Source organism: Eptesicus fuscus, chromosome 9 (genome assembly GCF_027574615.1).
Source record: "Eptesicus fuscus isolate TK198812 chromosome 9, DD_ASM_mEF_20220401, whole genome shotgun sequence".
NCBI classification, from domain to species: Eukaryota; Metazoa; Chordata; class Mammalia; order Chiroptera; family Vespertilionidae; genus Eptesicus; species Eptesicus fuscus.
Window position 1 is genome coordinate 87,641,037 of NC_072481.1, and position 17,804 is coordinate 87,658,840.

The 17,804-nt window shown below is 47.4% G+C and overlaps 1 protein-coding gene across 3 annotated transcripts in view; it reads left to right on the plus strand.

Moving 5' to 3' along the window:
* BLOC1S5 (biogenesis of lysosomal organelles complex 1 subunit 5) overlaps positions 1-17,804 on the plus strand; it is a 60,383-nt gene that overhangs the window by 24,410 nt on the left and 18,169 nt on the right. The gene's annotated exons all lie outside the window — the stretch shown is intronic.

Sequence of the window (17,804 nt, forward strand, 5' to 3'; positions counted from 1 at the left end):
AATTAGAAGTATATCAAAAATACAAGGCTGCTCCTTGCATCTATATTGACACTATTCAGCTTGTCCAAGGATAATGCTGGTAAATAATGATGGATTACTGAAGTGCAAAATAAAAAAATGTCTTTTGGGCAGGGAGGAGTGAGAGAAAATTGGCCAGTGAAGGAAAGCAGCTGAGAGATCTTGGCTAGTAATTGAGTTAAGTCTTTATGTACAAGTCCAAGTTAGTCTTGTGTACTCTGATGTTAAAAGGAGTTTGGAGAGGAAAAATCTCCTAAGGTTACCTTTGGTTTCTTTGAGTGGAGCAACAAGAAGTCTAAAATTAACCTCAGGCTTTTGCATTTTACTACAAACTTGCCCTTGTTTGTTCACACTGTCACTTCCTTAACCTTGACAAACATTCTAGACATTATGCTAAAAATAAAACTAAAATTATCTATACTAATAAAAGAGAAATATGTAAATTGACCATGACTGTGCAACACCCACCAGCCAATCAGAAGTGAGTATGCAAATTAGTGGGACAAATATGGCAGTAGCCATGGAGCCAACCAGAGAGGGCGGGAGGCTTGGGTCACCCCGGCGATGGAGGAAGCCAAGCTTCCCACCTGCCTGGGCTGGCCACCGAAGGAGGAGCCTGTGGGCGCTGGCCACGGAGCCAGCCTGGGCACGTGGGAGGCTTGGGTCACCAGGGGCGACCCAAGCTTCAGCCCACCCTGACCAGCCGCTGAAGGAGGGGCCTGTGGGCAGTGGCCATGGGGCAGGCCTGAATGTGGAAGGCTTGTGTCCCCCGGGCCGGCCACCGAGGGAGGGGCCTGCAAACGGCCCTCAGCCCCTTACCCAGGCTGGCCACGTTCCCATGGGGTGAGGATGCCCACTGGGGGGCGTGGCCAGTCTGCAAACAGCCATCAGCCCCTCACCCAGGCTGGCCAGGCACCCCAGTGGGACCTCCACCCTGAAGGGGGTTTGGCCAGCCTGAAAATGGCCCTCAGCCCCTCACCCAGGCTGGCCACGCCCACCTCCAGCAAGGAACCTCACCCCATGGGGGTGTGGCTGGCCTGCATACTGCCCCAGCCCCTCGACCAGGCCAGCACCGTCCCCAGTGGGGACCCCCATCACAATGGGGGTGTGGCCGGCCTGAAAACCACCACAGGCCCCTCGCTCAGGCAGCCCTGCCCCCCAAGGGAACCCCCACCCTGATCTGGGACACCCTTGAGGGCAAACCAGCCGGCCCCCACCCGTCTCTATGCTAATAAAAGGGTAATATGCTAATTAGATTGGGAGACCTTCCAGGAGACCTTCCAGATGTTCTTCTGGACAAAGCCATGGTGGCGGGGCCAAGATAGAGGCGGTTAGGGGCTAAGAGGGGAGGGCAGTTATGGGTGATCAGGCTGGCGAGGGGGGCCGTTGGGGTGAGCAGGCTGGCAGGGGGGAAGTTGGGGGTGAGCAGGCCAGCAGGGAGGGCAAGTGGGGCGAGCAGGCCGGCAGGGGGGGGCAGTTGGGGGCGAGCAGGCTGGCGGGGGGGGGGCAGTTGGGGGTGATCAGGCCGGCATGCAGAGTGGTTAGGGGCAATCAGGCAGGCAGGCAGGTGAGCGGTTAGGAGCCAGCAATCCTGGATTGCGAGAGGGATCCCAGATTGGAGAGGGTGCAGGCTGGGCTGAGGGACACCCCCCCTCCGCCCGTGTACGAATTTTGTGCACCGGGCCACTAGTTATTAATAAGAATGCTTATGTATGCATTTGAACTCTGCCTGTAACTTGCCTTTTCCACATTTTGAGTATATAAAAATAAATTGGATAAAACTTGGTAAAAATCTATAAACAGTTATTTTGACTTGCTTCATTCTTGGGCTAAAGTTATTTCTCATATGAGGACTGGCCTCTTAAAAGTAGTCTTCAGCCCAGTCACTGTGGCTCAGTGGTTGAGCATAGACCTATGAACCAGGAGGTCACGGTTCAATTCCCTGTCAGGGAACTTGCCTGGTTGCAAGCTCGATCCCCAGTAGGGGGCCTGCTGGAGGCAGCCAATCAATGATTCTCATCATTGATGTTTCTATCTCTCTCTCCCTCTCCCTTCCTCTCTGAAATCAATAAATATATGTATACTAGGAGCCAAGCGTGCGAAATTGTGTGGCCCCACCCACCTGCCACCCTGCCTTGACACCAAACCTTTCCATACAAAGCCCCAGCATGCCTGGCCCAGCCCCCAATCCCTCTGGCCTTCTCTGGCCACTTCAAGCCCCGCCCTCAGTCCCTCAAGTCGCCTCAGGCTGGTCCCGCCTTCTCTGGGCACCTCCCCACCTCCCCCCGCATCTCTGGAGCAACGTGGTGGCTCCGCCCCGTCATGGTGCTGGAGGAGAGAGTGGAAGCCTCCCACCTGCTGTGCTATGCTCCTTCCCCTGGCAGGTGGGTGGCAGGGCGCTCTGAGTGCGAGCAGTGGGTGGTGAAAGACTGGTGAGGGGGCGCTACGGGCTCTCACCCCTGCCCTCCCCACCACGGGATGGTCCCGCCTCCTCCAGGCGCCTCCCCGCTTCCACCCTGTCTCTGGAGCAACACCACGCCGTGCACGCACAGGCAGCCTCCTGCAATCAGTCGTGACGTTACCATGTAACAGACTATTTGAATATTCCTTTATTATTATATAGGATATTTTTAAAAACTAGAGTCTTCACAATGCATTAAAAAAGTATTATCTGAAATTTAAATGTATTCTCCTGAAAGGAAGAATTAAAACACACAAAATGCAAAGTTAATAATTAAGGTTTTGACATATATAGACTGCTTTGGGTCTCATTGTTAGCTTTAGAAACTAATCAATGACTTTTGGAGCTCAGTAGGCTCCAATATAAGTATTTTCATGTAGTAATTATCCTGAACAGCACAGGTATAATAGAGATAATTACCTGCTTTTTAAGCTGATGTAGTTTAAAAATTCACCTGGGCCCAGCTGTTGTTCTTGGGGAATTACATGTTTAAAGACTTGACATTTTAAGTCATAGTGCTGGCTTGTTTATTTTCACTACTAACTGATCAGGGAGTTGTGCAAGATCATGCAAGTGAATTTATATATAGAATATATTCTGATCTAAGTTATACTTTTTTTTTTTTATCTAAGTTATACTTGACAAGACTAGTGATGAGTTGAGTTTTGTTGTGTGCCTGTTAGAACTGCCACATTGGTCTCTTCTATACATGTTTGAGAGCTGTGCTGGCAGTGTCATCAGCTGCATCTCAGAACTCTGCTGTTGTGGATCGTGGTCTAACATGGTGCACAAAACTAAATAATTGTGCAACAGTAAAATGGGGACATCTCGAATTATTTGAATGAGACCTATTACAGAATCTGCAGCTCAGAATTGTTTCTGCTTTTTGGCTGTGTAGCGCCACCTATCTTGCAAAGTGTCTTTGTGTGAGCAGAGCCTTTAGAACTAACACTGCCCTGTGGATCCTTAATACCACAAAAAGTAAACAAGAGCTCTAGGACAGCAATTTTCAATCTTTTTCATCTTATGGCACACATAAACCAATTGCTAAAATTCTGAGGCAACCCAAAAAATATACTTGACAAAAGAAATAGGTATAATTTTGACTCATTCACACCAGACGGCTATGAATAATTTGGCTATCTAAAGGAAAAGAGGTGGGTACTCCTGACTAACTAGTCAGGTATTGCATGTTTTAAAAATTCTTGCAGCACTCCAATTGAAAATTGCTGCTCTAAGAAGATACATAAAAGCAACCTATAAAGTAACTTGTCTTCAAGATGCAGCCTTTACATTTTTCTCATCCTGAACATACCAGTAGTGTCTGTGTTCAACTCATTAATTATTTAATACACTTCACCAAGTTTGTTATCTAGAGTTCTTGTCCTTGATTTTAGAGAGTAAGGACAGAAAGCCTTTAGGTTATTCCTAATTCAACATAACTAATACAGCCATAGTAAAATAAATTTTCTCTCTCTTCTTGCCTCTCTCTCTTTTTAAGAGCAGTAACTATTTTTGTATTATTTAAGCAAAAGATAAATGTAAAGCACTAAGAAAAAGAAGTTAAGAAATTAGGATGAAAAAGGAGAAAGCAATAAATCACCTTAATAATTACATAAAAGATAACCATTGCTTTTTAACTTTGGAGAACATCATTCCAGACATCTTTGTATATATCCAAATAGAAGGATGGATAGTGGGATGACTGCTGAATGAACTGATGGGCAAGTATGAGGGGGGGAGAGAACTTCTGATAAGAATGCGATCATATAATCCTATCTAATAATAGACAAATATGCAAATTGACCATACCCCCGACACACCCACAAGCCACACCCACAAGCCACGCCCACCAGCCAATCAGAGCGAGCATGCAAATTAACCCAAACCAAGATGGCTACAGCCACAGAGAGCAAGGTTTCCTAGGTAACAGAGGAAGCCAAGCTTTCCACCTGCCCTTGCCAGGCCTAAGCCTCCACTCAAGCTACAAAGTTTCAATTATAGAAGGTAAACAAATTCAAACAAATGGAGGCAGAATGGAGCTTGAGAGAGCAGGCCAGGGTTGCCGCCGGCAACAGGGAAGCAAAGCTTTCCGAACACCCTGGCCAGGCTCACCCACTTAAGGCAACAAAGTTTCAATTATAACCCCAACACAAATGGCTGCCAGCCTCGGAGGGCCCAGGCTTGGCTCCACTCCAGGCTACAAAGTTTCAATTGTAGAAGGAAAATAAATTCCAAATACCAGGGCCTCCACTTGGGTTGCCAGGGGGCGTGGCCGGCCTGCAAAGCACCACAGGCCCCTCACTCAGGCCGCCCCACGCCTCAAGGGAACCCCACCCTGATCAGGGACACCCTTCAGGGCAAACCAGCTGGCCCCCACCCCTGTACCAGGCCTCTATCCTATCTAATAAAAGAGTAATATGCAGATTGATCATCACTGCAACACACAATATAGCTGCCCCCATGTAATCAAAGATCCTGCCCCCATGTGGACACAAGATGGCCACCACAGATGGCCAGCAGGAGAGGGCAGTTGGTTGGCACCAGGCCTGCAAGGGAGGGCAGTTGAGAAGGACCAGGCCTGCAAGGGAGGGCAGTTGGAGGTGATCAACCCTGCAGGAGAGGGCAGTTAGGAGTGACCAGGCCGGCAGAGGAGGGAAGTTGGGGGCAAACAGGCTGGCAGCGGAGTGGTTAGGGGGTGATCAGGCTGGCAGGCAGAAGCGGTTAGGGGCAATCAGGAAGGCAGGCAGGCAAGCAGTTGGGAACCAACAGTCCTGGATTGTGAGAGGGATGTCCGACTGCCCTCGAGGGGTCCCAGATTGGAGAGGGTACAGGCTGGGCTGAGGGACAACCCCCCTCCATGCACGAATTTCGTGCACCGGGCCTCTAGACCTATATAATAAAAGGGTAATATGCAAATAGACCCAACAGCAGAACACTCGAACAACCAATCAAAGGGTAATATGCTAATGATATGCTAAGGCTGCTCAACCGCTCACTATGACATGCACTGACCACCAGGGGGCAGATGCTCCGACCGGTAGGTTAGCTTGCTGCTGGGGTCCAGCCGATCTGGACTGAGCGAGATGGGCCGGACACACCCTGGAGCCCTCCCCCAGTCCCTCCCCGGCCCAGTCGTGCACTGGTGGGATCCCTCAGCCTGGCCTGCACCCTCTCGCAATCTAGGACCCCTTGGGGGATGTTGGAGAGCTGGTTTCAGCCCGATCCCACAGGCCACTCCCCTTGGGAGGGTGCCAGACGCAGGGCTCATGGCTGGTGAGTGCTGCTGTGGCAGTGCGAGCCTCTCCCAATCGGGACTGGTTGGGCGCAAGCCTGCAACAGGCACAGTGGGGTCGGGATGAGTGGGAGCGGGATGAGCGGGAGCAGCAGGTAGGAGCTGCAGGCTGTGTTGGACTGTGGGTTTCGGCCTGATCCCTGCAGGCCACCCAGAGGGACCCCACCTTTGCACGAATTCATGCACTGGGCCTCTAGTTTTTTTAATATAAATTTTTTATTTACACTAGTGCAGATGTCCTTCATTTTCACCCCCCTTGCCCACCTCCACCCAGTCCCACCTGCCACCACCACCACCACCCCCTGTCTTCACCACACTATTGTCTTTTTAAATTAAAGAGTTAATTTTATTTTAATTTACCAGAACAAAAACTTAAAGCTGAAAGAAATACCTTAAAATATGTGTTTCTTTACTATAAGAGGTAGTAGTTACTAAAAGATCACTCAAAGAAAAGTAGTAAAAGACATTCTGAAGTTAGCACAGGGGTGGGGGGTGTCCCTCAGCCCAGCCTGCACCCTCTCCAATTTGGGACCCCTCAAGGGATGTCCAACTGCCCGTTTAGGCCTGATCCCACCGGTGGGCAGTTAGGGGTGACTGGGCCAGCTGGTGACCAGGCGAGTGGGATCAGGCCTAAACAGGCGGTCGGACATCCCTCTCACAATCCAGGACTGCTGGCTCCCAACCACTCACCTGCCTCTGCCTGATTGCCCCTAACCACTTCTGCCTGCCAGCCTGATCCCCCCTAACCACTCCCCTGCCAGCCTGATCGATGCCTAACTGCTCCCCGGTCGGCCCGATTGCCCCTAACTGCCCTCCCCTGCCGGCCTGGTCACCCCTATCTGCCCTCCTCTGCAGGCCTGATTGCTCACAACTGTCCTCCCCTGCAGACCTGGTCTCCCCCAACTTCCCTCCTCTGCCGGCCCGGTCAACCCTAACTGCCCTCCCTGCTGGCCTGATTGCCCACAACTGCCCTTCCTGCAGGCCTGGGTCCCCCCCAACTGCCCTCCACTGCAGGCCTGGTCCCCCACAACTGCCCTCCTCTGTCGGCTCGGTCACCCCTAACTGCCCTCCCTGCTTGCCTGATCACCCACTGCCCTCCCCTGCAGGCCTGATCCCCCCCAACTGCCCTCCCCTGCAGGCCTGGTCCCCACCAAATGCCCTCCCCTGCAGGCCTGGGTCCCCCCGCAACTGCCCTCCCTTGCTGGCCTGGTCTCCCCCAACTGCCCTCATCTGCTGGCCTGGTCACCCCAACTGCCCTCCTCTGCTGGCCTGTTCACCCCTAACTGCCCACAACTGCCCTCCCCTGCAGGCCATATTGTGTCCACATGGGGACAGCCATCTTTGACCACATGGGGGCGGCCATCTTGTGTCTTGGAGTGACGGTCAATTTGCATATCACTTTTATTAGATAGGACTAGAGGCCTGGTGCACGAAATTCGTGCACTGGGGTGGGTGTCCCTCAGTCCAGCCTGCACCCTCCAATCTGGGACATCCCTTTCACAATCCGGGACCACTGGCTCCTAACCGCTCGCCTGCCTGCCTGATTGCCCCCTAACTGCTCCCTTGCTGGCCTGATTGACACCTAACTGTTCCTCTGCCGGCCTGATTGTCCCTAACTACCCTCCCCTACTGGCCTGATCATCTCCAAGGCTTTTATAAGTATAGATATGACCCTTCACAGAAAATTTTACTAACCCTACTTTACAATAAGGGCTTAACGATTGAATCATTGGGACCAGACACCAAGATTTCCTTTCTTTGAATAGTGGAGGGAATAATTATCTTGTCTTTAAGTTGCCCTGAAATTAAAATGAGATAATGACTTAGAAAAGTATAAAAGCACCATATAAAGACAACTGTCTTTTTCATGAACTGAAAAGACAATAAAGTGGTAAAATGAAAAACACTATTTTTATTCTCACCCTTCCTTCCTTTACAGCCTTTATTTAAACTTTGAAATTTATAAAAATTTTACTCCAATTTTCATTTCTTTACATTCAATATTATTTTGTATTGGTTTCAGGTTTTATATTAGTTACAGAATAGTGGTTAGACAATCATATACTTTACAAAGTGTTCCCTGATATTTCCAGTACCCACCTGGCATCATACTGTCATTACAACACTACTGACTATATTCCCTATTTAAGTGACAATGGGTTTACAGATTCCTTCCAGTCTTTCTTTTGTGTTGTTTGCCTTTCCTTTTCTTTCTCACTTCTTTCCTCATTTTCCTTATATAGTATCTCAATTGGCCATCAAAGCTCAGTGAAGGCACTGGGACACGCCGGTTAGCACTGGGAGCTTCTCTGAATCACGTCAGTCAGTCCGGTACCCTGCAGTGCGGCACCCCTCCACTGAGGTGGCACCGCCCCTCAACCCCCGCCTCAGGGCTGCAAGTCCTTGCCCCTCCTCCCCAGTGTCCTTCCATGCCCCTTGATCCCTGGCCAGGCCTACCCGCGTCTTGGGGCCACTGCAGAACCTCTCTCTCTGCAGGCGAGGCAGATCACTGCCCTCCGGACCCCTGCCCCAGCCCGAGCCCCCTCTGGTGCACCCCGCCTCGCCAGGTTTTGCCTTTGATCTATGGCACTGGTGACAGCACACTCCTAGCAAGCCTGGTACCCAGAGGGGCACAGGGTCCGTTCTTTGCCCAGAATGTTAGAGGTTGCAGTAGCATTTGCAGATGTCGCCCAGAGCCTGCTGGCTAAGGCATTGCCTGTGTGGGGTGTCCTCATAGAGGGATGGCGAGGCATTACAAGGTGCCCCTTGGAACGCCCGCCTTCTGGCCAGCCGCTTTGCCAAAGCTGTGGCACTCACCCTGGAGCCGCCCCTCAGGCAGCCCCGCAGTCGGGCCTCGTGCCTCTTCTTCCACATTCGGCCTTCATCCATCCCTCTCTCCTGCAGTGCTTGGGCTCCAGGCCCGAAAGAAAAGAACCAAGACCAAGAAGGACAAAGCCCAAAGGAAGTGAGTCTTGAACCCCCACATCCCATTCTCTGGATTTCCTCCCGCACCTCCTCTCTGGGTCACATCTTGAACGGGCACCCTGTGGCCCAGCCACATGGCCACCGGGCGGCCTGGTAGAGTCGGTCTCCACGAAGCTGTGAATCTGTGGCCAGAGGCCCTGTCTGGGTCTCAGCAACCCCATGCCTGCGATGTTCACGGGCCCCACGGGAGTGGTTAAGCAGGCCCAGCTGCTCCTCCCCGGGGTGGCGATGTTACAAGGGCCCTGCAGGCGTGGCTAGGCAGGCCGATGCCCCTCCCGGGGCCTGCGATGGACCCGGACCCCACGGGTGGCGTCTGGCACTGCCCAACCCACCTCCCAGGACCCTGATGGACTGGTACTTTGCCAGCGGTGTCTGGTGCTGCCCGCCAGGCCTCCCTGGCCCCCGATGGACCTGGACCCCCAGGGGCGGGCCATGGTGCTGCACGCCCCGCCTGCGTTTGCAAATTTACCCACCATCTTTGATGGGTTAATTTGCATATTCGATCTGATTGGCTGGTGGGCGTGGCTTGGCATAGCGGAGTGATGGTTAATTTGCATGTTTCTCTTTTATTAGTGTAGATTAGTTAATGCCTTGAGAAGTGGAGGGGTTAAGACTTTTAACCTTTTCTCTTGCATCTCTTCCCCAACCTTTCACTTGTGAATTTTAGGTTTGGTAGGGTTTATAGTATTTGTTTCTGTTCTGCAGTTATAATGCTGCCAGTTGCTCATTTAGTTGTACACAATTCAACTTCTTTCTGTTTCTGGTTTGTTTATTAGATCTGTAATGATGTTGTTATAGTTCTCAGTTTGTTTCCTTAGCTTTACAGTCACATTTTCATTTCATGCTGTATGTTTGAGCGCTTTTAACCCTTTGCACTCGCTTGCTTTTTTCTTGATTCCTTTATCCTAATGCTAACCGTGTCGAGTCACACTCGACATCCGAGTGCAAAAGGTTAATAGGTTGAACTGAGGTGGGTTTTGTTTGTTTGTTTTGTATTACAAAGTACCAGTGGAGAATTTTATTAGGTTTTCTTTCAGAATGGATACTTTGTCTGTCTTATCTGCCTCTCACATATTATGTTCCTTCTCCCTCCCCCACCCATATCTGTTTCTTCATAAATGATAAATGAAAGCATATCAGAGTTCTCAGAGTTTTGTCTACTCGTTTTCTTTCTCTGACTTTTGGGGGAGGAATAGTTATGGTGAGGTTAGGAATCTCAGTTCTTTATTAGAATCTGTGTTCCTATTCTTGGCCACCACTTTTCAAAGTTTATAGTATGCAATTATAATATTTCCTTTTTCAGTAAAGAATGGAGGTTTTTTCCCCCCTCTTACTCTTTTATAGTTTTTTATGTATTTTATGAGGTACTTAAGGGGCTAACTTTGTCTGTTTTTGCTACACTCTGCCTCTTTACCTAGAAATTATTAAGAACTCATGATTTAAAATACTATTTTTATAGCACTTTATTAGTTAGAATTTTTACCTGTATTTTCTTCGTTAACTATCATAACTCTGTAAAATAAATATTTATTTCCCTCCCCACTTTATAGAAACTGAACTTTATAGTGGTTTAACATCCATGGTTCTCCAATAATAATCAGAGGAATTACCATGCAAACCTAGTTCTGCTCCAAAGCTCAAGTTCTTTCAACTTCAGAATATTGCTTCTGTGCATCTTTGAGAAGGTAATAAGCAAAGTCCACCTTTTCTTCTGAGACATCACTTTCTCTTGGATTTTCTCATACAACACAGACTCCTCCTTCCATTCTACTTCATTAGTTCACAGCTTTTCTTCACTTTTAACATTGGAATGTCCTAAGGCTTGGGTCTGGGATATCTTTTCTGTCTATACTACCTTGCTTGGTGGTCTCATGTAGAATCACAGTTTTAAATATTATCTGTGTGCCATTCATCAATTCTACATTAATGTTTTAACCCTAGGCTCCTCTCTGGATTGCTAGACTTTTTATATCCACCTGCTTAGTCTACTTAGATGTCTAATAAGCATCTCAGTATAACATATCCAGAACCAGACTTGAATTCTTTCCTCAGTTCTGCTTTTACCTCATTTTATACCATTTCATGAATGACATTACCATTCCCTAGATCAGTGGTTCTCAACCTTTCTAATGCCGCGACCCTTTAATACAGTTCCTCATGTTGTGGTGACCCCCAACCATAAAATTATTTTCGTTGCTACTTCATAATTGTAATTTTGCTACTGTTATGAATCGTAATGTAAATATCTGTGTTTTCTGATGGTCTTAGGCTCTACAGCAGCGGTTCTCAACCTGTGGGTCACGACCCACAGGTTGAAAACCACTAGCAGGGTCGCTTAAGACCATCGGAAAACACAGATATTTACATTACAATTCATTAACAGTAGCAAAATTACAGTTATGAAGTAGCAACGAAAATAAGAAGCAGTTGCCCCTGTTGTCTCAGTGTTTTAGGAGACTATACTGACTTTAAAAAGTCAAGAATTTATCAAATTATTTTCTCTCAACTGAAAGATTATTCAAGGAAATTAGTATCACATACAATAATTGTGCTGCATATAGTAGTTAACCATGTCCCAACTGTCTTCACATAAAAGAAACAAATTCATCCTGTCATGGTAGGTATGTGTAAACCTCAAATACATACATAAGAAAATAATTCTGGTTTGGTATGAGGAGATGTTGGCTGAATTCTCATTCATTCATTTCAATAAACAAATAATAAGTGGCTATAATGTGCCAGCCACTGCTGTTCTAGGTGCCAGGGATACTGCGGAAAACAGAGTCCCTGAGTTCATGAAACTTATTATAGTTGGGGAGACAGAGCATATATATAAATATTTAGCATATCAGGAAGTGATGGAGAAAAACAAAGCAAGGTAGGGAGGCCAGAGAATGCCAAAGTGAGGGGAGATGAATGTTAGAGTGCTGAATTAGGTCTCACTGCTGACATCTGAGCAGAGACAAATAGGAAATGAGAATGTATAGAAAGCTGAGAAAAGAGTATTCCAGAGGGAGTAGCAAGTGCAAAGGAATACTTATTGCACTTGCCATAATACTTACTTATTGACCAGTAAGTCCTGTGGAAATGATAGGAAGGTTTGGATAAATGGACCTTTTCCTCTTTGAGTCTCTAATTGTGAAGAAAGGGAATGTTTGCTGTAGTCAGGTGATTTTCCTAGACTTTAGAAAAGCAGATTTTATTATACTCAGAATGTCAACCTTTTTTTATTGTGTGGCTAAAGAATTAAAAAGTAAATTACTTCAAAGGAATTTTCTAGAAATGTATATTTTTGTCTAAGCACCAAGACAGTTCTAGTAAGAAACAAAAGTATGACTTTGTCGATCTGTTCTAATTAATTTTAAAGGATATAACAAATGACAAAATAAATGTCATGTTCTATAACTCTTGTCAGATTAAACCAAGAAAGACCTGAAAATAATGAAACAAAGACCACAAAATGGATAATTTTAAGTTAACGTTTATAGCCTTCCTTCCATCACCCCCCTCCAAAAAAAAAAAAAAATAGAAGAAGAAAGAAAGAAAACCAACCAGGAAATGATAAAAACCACTGCTCAGGAAAGATGATGTAATATTAATATACCACAGAAAGAAGGCAGATTTAATCAGCTCCTATTTTGGTTTATTTTCGTCTTTTCTGTTAGAACAAACAATGATAGGGAACCTAATTTTCAGTACTAAAATACTATCTTTGATATGACTAAAGCGAATGGTTACTGATGAAAACCTGACTTTTAAAAGCAGAATCCTCCTCTTAACCATATTTTCACAGGGTGGGTCCTAAAATTCTTCTGAAAGAGAATCACAGTCCCTGCCCTGTTGTGGAACTTGTGACCTAGTTGGGGCCAGATTGAGGTGATATAGGAAGGCATAATTGTAAAACAGCTAGGCAAACCTCGGTTTAAGCAAATGCAAACTAAAGTGGTAGGGTGTTACATACCAAATAAGGGGAAATTCTTATAGGGAAAGGATTAATCTGGGGGGATTTTATGAAGGCAGTAAACCTTGAACTGAGCTTTTGAAACAAGTAAAACATTTTAATTATAGGAAAGGAATAAGGAAAGCACTTTAAGTAGGGATAGTACAGTAAATAGAATAATCCTAATATATGAAAACCCAAGGGTCGTCATATCCTAAACGACCGGAACAGACGACCAAACAGGAAGCTGCGTGGGGCAACCAGGCCGACAGGGGAGGCAGTGAGGGACGACCAAACGACTAGGCCCTAGGCCCTGGCCGGGGCTGGCGGCTGAAGGGAGCTCTGGGCCCTGGCCAGGACTCTGCGGAACTGTGAGCCGGGGCTCAGAATTCCCTCTGGCTGTGGCATGGCGGCCGAAGGGAGGTCTGGGCCCCGCGGAACTCTGGGTCTCCCGAGATGGGGGCGTGGTCGGCCTTCAAACCTGGGGCCCAGAGCTCCCTGCAGAAAGTGCTTCTGTTTGTTTTTTTTAATTTATTTTTATTTTTAAATAAATCTTTATTGTTCATATTATTACAATTGTTTCTCCTTCCCCCCTCATATCTCCCCCCTCCCCGTTCCCACCCTTCCCTCTGCCCTTACCTCCCCCCTCGCTATCCTTATCCATAGATGTATGATATTGTCCAGTCTCTTCCCGTACCCCCTACACAGACACCCCCTCCCCCTGAGAATTATCAATCCACTCCCATTCTATGCCCCTGATTCTATTATGTTCATCAGTCTATTCTGTTCTTCAGATTTTTAATTCACTTGACTTTTAGATTCACTTGTTGATAGGTATGTATTTGTTGTTCATAATTTTTATCTTTACTTTTTTCTTCTTTTTCCTCCTTTTAAATAATACCTTTCAGCATTTCATGTAATACTGGTTTGGTGGTGATGAATTCCTTTAGCTTTTTCTTATCTGTGAAGCTCTTTATCTGCCTTTCAAATCTGAATGATAACTTTGCTGGGTAGAGTAGTCTTGGTTGTAGGTTCTTGCTATTCATCACTTTGAATATTTCTTGCCATTCCCGTCTGGCCTGCATAGTTTCTGTTGAGAAATCAGCTGATAATCTTATGGGTGTTCTCTTGTAAGTAACTAACTGTTTTTCTCTTGCTGCTTGTAAGATTCTCTCTTTGTCTTTTGCCCTTGGCATTTTAATTATGATGTGTCTTGGTGTGGTCCTCTTTGGATTCCTTTTGTTTGGGGTTCTGTGTCCTTCCTGGACTTGTAAGTCTATTTCTTTTGCCAGGTGGGGGAAGTTTTCAGTCATTATTTCTTCAAATAGGTTTTCAGCATCTTGCTCTCTCTCTTCTTCTGGCACCCCAAAAATTCAGATGCTGGTATGCTTGAAGTTGTCCCAGAGGCTTCTTACACTATCTTCTACTTTCTGAATTCTCTTCTCTTCTTGCTTTTCTGGAGGCGTGTCCTTTGCCTCTTTGTATTCCAAATCATTGACTTGATTCTTGCGTTCCTCTAGTCTGCTGCTGGGTCTCTGTATAATATTTTTTATTTCAGTCAGTGTATGTTTCATTTCTAGTTGGACCTTTTTCATATCCTCGAGGGTCTCATTAAATTTATCGGCCTTTTCCATGAAATTCTTGAAAAACCTTATAACCGTGGTTTTGAACTCTATGTCCAATCGTTTGTTCTCCTCCATTTCTTTTGTTTGGGATCTGTTTCCTTGCCTCCTCATTTTCATTTTTGCTGCTTCCCTGAGTTGGTAGGGTAGCTTTGCGTCCTATTGTGTCCTATTGGTTCAACGGGTCAGCCTCCCAGTTACCTGAGGCGGACGCTCTTGGTGCACCCCTTTTTAGACAGTGTGTACAGCCTTGTTGTAGTTAATTCTTGATTGTTGTTGGTGTCACTGGGAGGAATTTACCTCCGGGCCAATTGGCTGTGAGGACCCGCTGTGTCTATAAAGGAAGAATTGCTGTGCTGGAGACACATTTATGGGCCGGGACTTGTTCCAGTAGGGCTTTGGCGCTCACTGAGTCTGCCTCTTGAATGTGTCCCTTATGCGAGTGGTTGAAATCTGGTGTCGTCTCACACCAACCACTAGATACCCTAGTGTCTGGATCTCCAATGGGGTGCAGGTCAGCTCCTGTCTGAGGCCACTCAGCAGGAGTTACAGCAAAAACTGCAGTTTTCTCCTCTTTGCTTGAGTGGTTTTGGAGCAGTCTGACTGGAGCTGCAGTTTATTTGGTTAAGCTGCCACAGGGCAGGCCATTTATATGCAAAAGCTGCTGTTTGGAGCCTGGGCGGGTTTGTAGAGTGTGCGGGGTGAGGTCTCAGGGCGTCACTAGGCTAGGGCGTGGCAAACAGCAATGGCTGCTAGTCTGTCTTTTCTGCCTTTCCCGTTTCCAAGTCCCTGCGTCCCGTGCTCCAGCGCAGTAAACACTGATTGCTGGGCACACCTCTGCAAGAAAGTCACTCTCACTTTCCGACACGATGGCCGAGAGTCCAGCTTCTCCCCGTAGGTGTCTGGGTCCCCCGCGCGTCCCCAGAAACTGGATTTCAGAGTGATCGGGAGCTTATCTCCCTTCGGGTTGGAAAAAAGCCGCGCGTCCCGTTGCCCGCCACCAGCCCGATTCACACGCCTCCGTACCTCAGTCCTTCCGCGTTTGTTCTTTTTCCTTCTTAGTCGTAAATCTACCATTCAGCCAGCTTTCCTGTGGTTCTGGGTGGTAGCCGCTTTGTCTTTTAGTTGTATTTTTGAAATTGTTGTGCGCGGCGGCAGTTTAGTTGTTTAACTTTGCCGCCATCTTGGTTCCTTTTCAGAAAGTGCTTCTGTTTGTTTAGTCCATTGGTTTTAAATCAGATTACACTCCCACAAACGGGGTAAGAGAAAACCGTTCAATGTGCCTTCAGTGAATCGCAAACTCTTGCTGAACTTGAGCGACCCCTTCCCTGCATAGCGGTCTTCGCCCTTTTCAGGGCACTTTTGAAGGAATGAAAGGGATCTGGCACCCCTGTGGCTCTCCCGTGGGGACAGAGCTGGAAAAGCAAAGTTTCCCAAGGAGGTGGAAGCACAGTGGGGACCCTCCCAGCTGGGGGAGGGGTGCACCCAGATGCTCCCTGTGCTCCAGGCTGAGGCAGGGCACACGGGGCGGGACATTAAGTGGTAAAGGTCCAGTAGATGCTCAGCCTACAGGCTGCCTGAGGAGGGGTGTCAGATGCATGAAGGAAAGGCTTAGCATCTCTGTCATCGCTTTGGTGTTCAGAATTCCCTGCTCCCCATCTGTCGGCTCCCTCCCTCTGAGGGGCGCTGTCGTCCTCACATGGGTGCAACTGGAATATTGTATCTCGAGAGGATTGTCCCAATGTATGTATCCTTTTATCCGATGGTGAAAAAAAGTCCCAAAGAACAAGAATGGAGACAGACTACTGTCCTTTAGGCTTAAAAAAAAAAAACACCCAGAAGTGTCCTGCAAGAGGTGAGACTTGGTTTTGTCCAAGCGCCTCAGAGAGATTGGGTGAGGAAATTCCCTGGCTTGGCTCTGACTTTACCCACTTATGTTACTCTTGAAGGTGTCTTTGCCACAATGTGAATAAGCTGCCACCTTTTGGAATAGGGGCTCATACGAAAGTCTGCATTCCCAACTTTTCTTGAAACAGATCTATGTTCTGCAGCTGTGGCCACCGTCCTGAGACCAGGTCCTGTCGAGCAGGTCCTGTTGCTGGGAATCAGGGGGCACTGGAGTGGAGCTACCCCCACTCCATGCCCTTTTACATTCAGGGATTGAGCTGAACTCACTTTGGGGGAGGCCTGGCAAGGGTGACAGGTGTCACAATGGAAGGATGGAGAATGGAGAGGCGGACACCCTGCTCGGTCCTTCCCTAGGTGGGGTCAGGCAGATGAAGGCCGGCCAGCCCGCCCCACAATTGGGTGAGATATCATCCTCTGTGTCCACCTCTCACTCTGTGTGCCCAGCCACTGCCCACAGCTCCAGGCAGCCCTCTGTGTTCCATGACAGCATGCTCTGCCCTCACAGGCTGCTCGCCCTAAGTGAGAAGGAAGAGAGCAGTTGGCCCACAGACAACTACACAGAAAGATAGGGCTCACGGCTGGCGAGCACAGTGGCGGTGGCGGGAGCCTCTCCTGCCTCTGTAGCAGTGATAAGGATCAGCGAGCCGAGTGGTAAGGAGCAGCAAGCAGGTGGGTGGTAAGGAGCGAGGGGTCCCGGACTGGGAGAGGGATTTCCAACTGTCAGCTTAGGCCCACTCCCCACGGGGAACGGGCCTAAGCCGGCAGGCGGACATCCCCTGAGAGGTCCTGGACTGCGAGAGAGTGCAGGCTAGGCTGAGGGACGCCCCCACCCCACCCCAGTGCACGAATTTTGTGCACCGGGCCTCTAGTAGTTCTAATAATAGAACAGTAGCATATCTTGATTGCTTACATCTGTCAGTATTACACATGCCATTAATTCTACACATGCCTTATAGAGACAAATGAAAAAGTATTTACTTTGGTAAGAAGTAAATAACAGCAGTCAGAAGTAATTTTAAATAGGATATTATGTACTGATCTATTACTCTGCTTACTACGTGTGAAGAACTGCGCTAAGTGACTTTTATTGGTATTTAAATATGTGCTATCGTAATTCTTGTGTCAATTCTGAAGTCCTCTTATTAGTAGTTTGTTTTACAAATGGGGAACTAAGATGCTACAAAATTAGCAACAGTAGCAATAACAGCACCTGGCAATAAATATTTGGCAAATGAATGAAAGAATAAGTAAACAAAGATGCCCAAGATCAGTGAGACAACTAATAAGTGCTCAGCTCTAGATTTAACAAAGTCTGAGTCTTAGCCTGCACACTAAACAGTGAAGTAAGTGATGACATTTATCTACGTAAATACAGTGGATCCAGTAAATGAAGAGGTTTAAATAACTGATGGATTAAAACCAGCTTCATTGATGAAATTGTAAGAGGAATGAAGTGTTGAGGATAAGAGTCTTTAGAGTCAGAGATCTGATTTTAATCCTACTTTTTGTACTTATTAGTCAGCTTACCTCCTTGAGTGACATTCACCTCTTTACCCCTGTTTTTTACAGATGCCA